The sequence below is a fragment of the Felis catus genome, chromosome B2, assembly GCF_018350175.1.
Source record: "Felis catus isolate Fca126 chromosome B2, F.catus_Fca126_mat1.0, whole genome shotgun sequence".
In the NCBI taxonomy this organism is placed as follows: domain Eukaryota; kingdom Metazoa; phylum Chordata; class Mammalia; order Carnivora; family Felidae; genus Felis; species Felis catus.
In genome coordinates this window covers 114,306,646-114,312,715 of record NC_058372.1, presented here as the reverse complement: position 1 = coordinate 114,312,715, position 6,070 = coordinate 114,306,646, and positions in this window count along the sequence as shown.

The window sequence follows — 6,070 nt, the reverse complement described above, 5'->3', positions numbered from 1 at the left end:
ATGTTTTGAAAGTGACTGGTTTCCAGTATTTGTTAAAATACCCAAACTTTCAAGTGATTTAAAGAAATAAATCAGAGCCTAACAGATACAGGGTATCTCTGTAATAATGTTACTGTCACTAGCATTCTATTTTGCTTCATTGAATCAGAGATAAAGGAGTTGCAACAGACTGTTAGGAAGTGCTCATTATTCCTAATGCATTATCTGTTTCCCACGAGCGCAGAAAATACTTTTATGAATACCAGGCACCCCATAGGCATCCCATAGTATTGCCCCAACACTCAAAGTTGTTGGATGTTATTTGCTTTGTTTAATAATAAAAATACTCATTTTGTTTAGTTAATATCTAAAGACATCCATGAAAACACACATGGGAAAATTATGTGTTACAATGAAAAATTTGTTGAAAACCATTGATGTAACTAGTCTAAGGTAGTGGTTTTCAAAGTGTCTTCTAGTATTCTCTGGGGCCCCTTGAGATCTCAGAGGGTTCCAGAGGTGAAAATTATTTTGATAATAATACTAAGACTCTAGCTTCCTGGTTCACTCAGTCGCCCCCCAACCCATACCCCTGGCCCCTTGTACAGTGAAGTTTTCCAGAGGTTACATAATATGTGATGTAGCAACAGATTAAATGTAGAAGGAAATATTAGAATTTGACTATAACAATTAAGCCAGGCTAAAAGAGATTTGCAAAACATAAGATAATGCCCTAAGCCTTTTCTGGGAAAATAGAGGGTTTTTGTTTTTTTGTTTTTTCAGAAAATATTTATGTGTTATGTTTATACTTAAGAGGGTTATTATTTTTAAATGAATCAATAAATATTTTAAACAGTTGTCAATTTTAGTTTCTAAGGAACATATATAAACAACAGCTAATTTTGAGTCTTCTATAATTTTTAAGAGTATAAAAGGATCCTAAGACCAAAAAGTTTGAGAACACTGGTCTCGGGCAATTTCATTGCCCAATTCCCCACTCTAAGCTAGATTTCTTCCTACATGCCAGCAATCATCTGTGGACGCAACTTTCATATGTCTGGAAACAGGACAAACCAGATTCAGAAACGCAGCATTACAGCTAGCAGATGAATACAAATAAAGCCAAGGGGAAGTTTTGGAACACAAACTTTTCCATCTCAATTGGAGATTTTGCTCCAAGAGCTGATACATAGCTTGGTCTCTGTCCTACCATTTGATGTTGTTCCTACTTACAGTAATCAAATAATATATACTCTCCCAGTAGAAATTCCTTTGTAAGTAATAGTATAGTAGACAGTTTTACTTGTGTTTTTCTTTTACCTAATGTGATAATCAGTGCTTGCTCTTTGACTAGTTCTCCGTGTTCCTCCTGCAGCCCCAGAAGTTACAACTGAATTATGACAATTGTATTCCTGGGAAATAACACAACACAAAATAGCCATTGAGTCACAATTTTACAGTTTGATTGTAAAGTGAGGCATGGCTTTCCTAACTCTGGTTGTATGTACACATGATGTATGTATTCATTTTTAGATGTCTTATATTGACAATATTAGCTATTATCTCCAAAGTCCATGCTTGTTTCATTGGATGACATGACCACTCATTGAAGATAATATTAAAAAATAAGAATAAGTGCTCTTATTTTTTGACAGAATCACTTATTATTTTAAAGCTAGATGATTATTTTAATAAAACTGAAACTTAAACAATATGCCCTATTATATAAGAGGAAATAGTTTATAGTCATATAGGCAGCAAATATATTTTGCAATATCATATATTCCTCAGAATGGCTAGGGTTTAGGAAATCAATGTTAAATGGTTTTATAATCATGCATATTTGGGATTTTGTTTGTTTATGGAATTATATCAATTATCAGTTTAATAAAATTATAACCTAGAACCTTGAAATATTTTTCATAGCACTATATCAGTCAGGGTCTTGTTTGTAAAATAGAAACCACATTACATATTTCAAAGGAAGGGAACATAATGCAGTGAATTGGTTGCAAGTTTTAGAAAACTGGAGGAGCGAAAGAAGGAAGATAAGGATACGATGAAATCAGTAACTAGAAAGTTGCTAGCTCTCCTAAGGTCGAAGGAGTAAAGGGCTTCCTGGTGTTCCCAAGACCTACTCACATGTTCCCCAAGTCTGCTGGGGCACGTCTGTCTGAAGTGCTGCAATAGCAAGCCAGGAGCTCATAAGCTCACCGAGGCTGCAGGGATCCAGGAACTCATCACCACCAGGACTTACCTACCTACCCCTGCCACTGCTGAGACAGGAACAAGGACAGAATCACCTCCCTTCCATCTCCTATTTGCATTTGAGTGCCTTCCATTGGTACAATTACCCAGGAAACTAACAGTCAGTGGATTCTGGAAAATTATTTTTTCCAGCCCCCTTAGATATCAAGCAGAATATAAAAGTGCCAGTGTGAGGCTGGGCATCAACAGACAAGGTATTTGCTTCCACTCTACCTAGTATTGAGTTTCCCCTCTTGTTCTTCCTCATTGTCCTATGAACCTTCCATAAGAGGTCCATGAGATTCTGGAAAACACTACACTATTCTTGTAAATGGAGCATGAAACTGGACTAAGTTGGTGAGTATATACTAACCCCAGGCTATTGCCTAAGACAGTACTACTGTGTGGAATTCTGGGACTTTTGCAGAGAGCTTTGGGACACAGACCCTCTCCTCTTTTGGATAGCATGAAGTGCAGAGGTCACACCTTCGGCTGCCTCATCCATATTGTTACTCTGAGGAAAACCAGCCTGAGGATGAAACTGATGGGGAGAGAACAACTGGGCTGAGAAAATGACCGAGGCCTCACTGAAGCACTTAAAGGCTGCCTTTTCTCTGAACTTCTCAATTATGTAAGCTCATATGGCCCCTTTATTGTTTTAGTCAGCTTGAGTTCACTTTTGGGCAGTATTTTCAGTAAGAAACATCCTGGTACATGATACAGTTCCTAGATCTGGCAATGAACAGTCCCATACTTTAGCTACAAACTTGTATTTCTGGCTCTCACACTTCCTTATCTACGCTAAGCCATTAGAAATAGGTGGCCTGAAAAAAAGTACCTGTTTTGCACAACTGATATCTTTCAAGCTTTGATAAAGTACATAGATTGTTTAAAAAGGTAATGAGAACAAGGAGAAATTGCATGATATTTTAAGGTTGATCAATAGATATACAATAAACTTTATATCCACAAGAGAAGAATATACCTTATATTCAAGGGCCCATATAATCATTACCAAACAGGAAAAAAAAGAAACTCAAGTACTTAGACTACAAAGAATATTTCAATAAATTTCTCAGGTCATATTTTTGCTGTTAATGTAGTGAAACTGGGTATTAATAAAATCTTAAATGGGAAAAAATTACCTATCATTTCAAAGTTTAAAGTCTCTAAATCTTGGGCCAACAATAAAACCAGTATTATAATTTGAGACAACCTTTTTTTTTTTTTTTTAAGTTTATTATTTCTGAGAGAGAGCACAAGTTGGCGAGGGACGGAGAGAGGGAGACACAGAATTCAAAGCAGGCTCCAGGTTCTGAACTGTCGGCACGGAGCCCAATGTGGGGCTCAGACTCACAAACTGCAAGATCATGACCTGAGCTGAAGTAGGACACTTAACCAACCGAGCCACCCAGGCACCCCTAATTTGAGATGATCTTAAAACAAGAATAACAAGAACACAATGTATAAGCATTTTTTTTTTTTGAATGTGGGCAAAACTTACCAGAGAAAATTTCTTAGTCTTATAATTTTCTATTACTAAAAATACAGAATCTTTAAAAAGGACACGGGTAGAGGAATAAAATCCTAAATATAATCAAAGTAGAATTGATAATCCAAAAGTTTTGTTTGATTTAAAAACAAATACACAATCGAACAGATAAATCTTGGGCAAATTTTAACAAAAGATATAAACTAAAGATATATATTAAAAATGAAAAAGAAAAACAGCCATGGATGTAGAGGAAGATAACATTACTAAGTAACACTATACTAATAAATTAAAAAAAAAATTCCAGTGACATGAGTAACCTGGAACATACTAATCTTTGAACATAAATTTTTCATATACTTTGGACTAACTGTGCCTTCTACATGGGAACCTGCTATGGTTTGTGTCCCTGCAAGATTCAAGTTGAAATCCTAAATTCCCAAAGGTGATGGTATTAGGAGGTGGGGACTTTGGAGAAGATTAGGTCATGAGGGGAGAGCCCTCATGAATGGGATTAGTGCTCTGGTAAAAGATTCCCACAGGACTCCCCAGCCCTTTTGCTTGTGGAGAGATCTGAGACTTGGAAGAGGTTCTCACCGAACCATGCCAGTATCCTGATCTTGCCTTACAGCCTCCAGAACTGTATTAAATTTCTGAGCTACCCATCTGTGGTATTTTGTTATAGCAGCCCCAGTGGACTAAGACAAGTCTCCCTGGATCTGTGGTGGTTCCTTCTTGTCGATGATGTCTCAGCTTAAAGGTTACTTCCTCAGATTTTTTTTTTTTTCCTGGCTGTCGATAATTCCTCAACATCCCTCAGCCTGTTACTCCCTACCATATCACACTCTTGTAAAAAGAATTTTTTTTAATGTTTATTTATTTTTTGAGAGAGAGAGACAGAGAGAGAGAGAGAGAGACAGAGTGTGAGCGGGAGAGGGGCAGAGAGAGAGAGAGGGAGACACAGAATGTGAAGCAGGCTCCAGGCTCCCAGCTATCAGCACAGAGCTGGACGTGGGGCTCGAACCCACAAGCTGTGAGATCATGACCTGAGCCAAAGTCAGATACTTAACTGACTGAACCACCCAGGTGCCCCTACCATATCACACTCTTAATGTCACCAGAATATTTTTTATTAGTTGATAATGTAAAAATTTATTTCTTGGTTTATTATCTGTCTTTACTTCTGAGAATGTAAGTTTCTTGAAAATAGGGGCCATGAGGGGCGCCTGGGTGGCGCAGTCGGTTAAGCGTCCGACTTCAGCCAGGTCACGATCTCGCGGTCCGTGAGTTCGAGCCCCGCGTCAGGCTCTGGGCTGATGGCTCAGAGCCTGGAGCCTGTTTCTGATTCTGTGTCTCCCTCTCTCGCTGCCCCTCCCCCGTTCATGCTCTGTCTCTCTCTGTCCCCCAAAAAATAAATAAACGTTGAAAAAAAAATTTAAAAAAAAAAAAAAAAAAAAAAAAAAAAAGAAAATAGGGGCCTTGAACATCTTTACAGCCCATGGCTCATAGAACAGAGGTACATAGTTGATATCAATGAAAGTCTTACTTATTCTCTACAGAAAATGTAGTATTATGAAATATCCAAATAAAAATCAAAAGTGAATTACTAGAAAAGTAAAAAATAGCTCCATTGAAAACTTTTAACAAATAAAGTAATTTTTTAGGAAAATAAAAATGACTAGAATCACAAGGCCTATCCAATAATCATGAAATTACTTCAAAAAATAGTTCAAAAAAATGACAGTTTTACTGTTGAGCCCTTGCAAACTTTCATAAATAAAAACTCTCCATGTTACATAACATGTTTGCTAGCCCAGAAAGTGATGACCAATTATTCAATTACATATTTAAAACACCCAAAAGAATAAATTTTAAAATTCTTACAACTAGAAAAACCTTAAGCGAAATATTTAGAAACAAAACAAATATATAAAAATTTAAATATTTTTATTAAAGTATTAAAGTAAATATTGTATTAAATATTAATATTGTTTTAAAAATTATTTGAAATAAAAAGTACTCAATTTGTAATTAAAATTCCAGATCAGAATCTGGATGTTATTGGAGGTGGATGTTACTCTTAAATTTACCCAAATAATGTGGGAAATAATAGACAGCTGCTAGTATACAAGTGTATAGGGTTTGATAAAGGAAGAATAAGAACTTAATAAGAAAAGCTATGTTTTCAACACTTTTGTGGGAAAATTGCCTACCTGGAGGAAAAAATATATTACATTCAACTCTTATATGATAAAGTAAATATTGCAAACTGGCTACCCTTGTACTGTAACTGGACCACAAACTATACTGTTTGTTGCATGGTATTTTAAAAACCAGAAAATTTTTCAACAA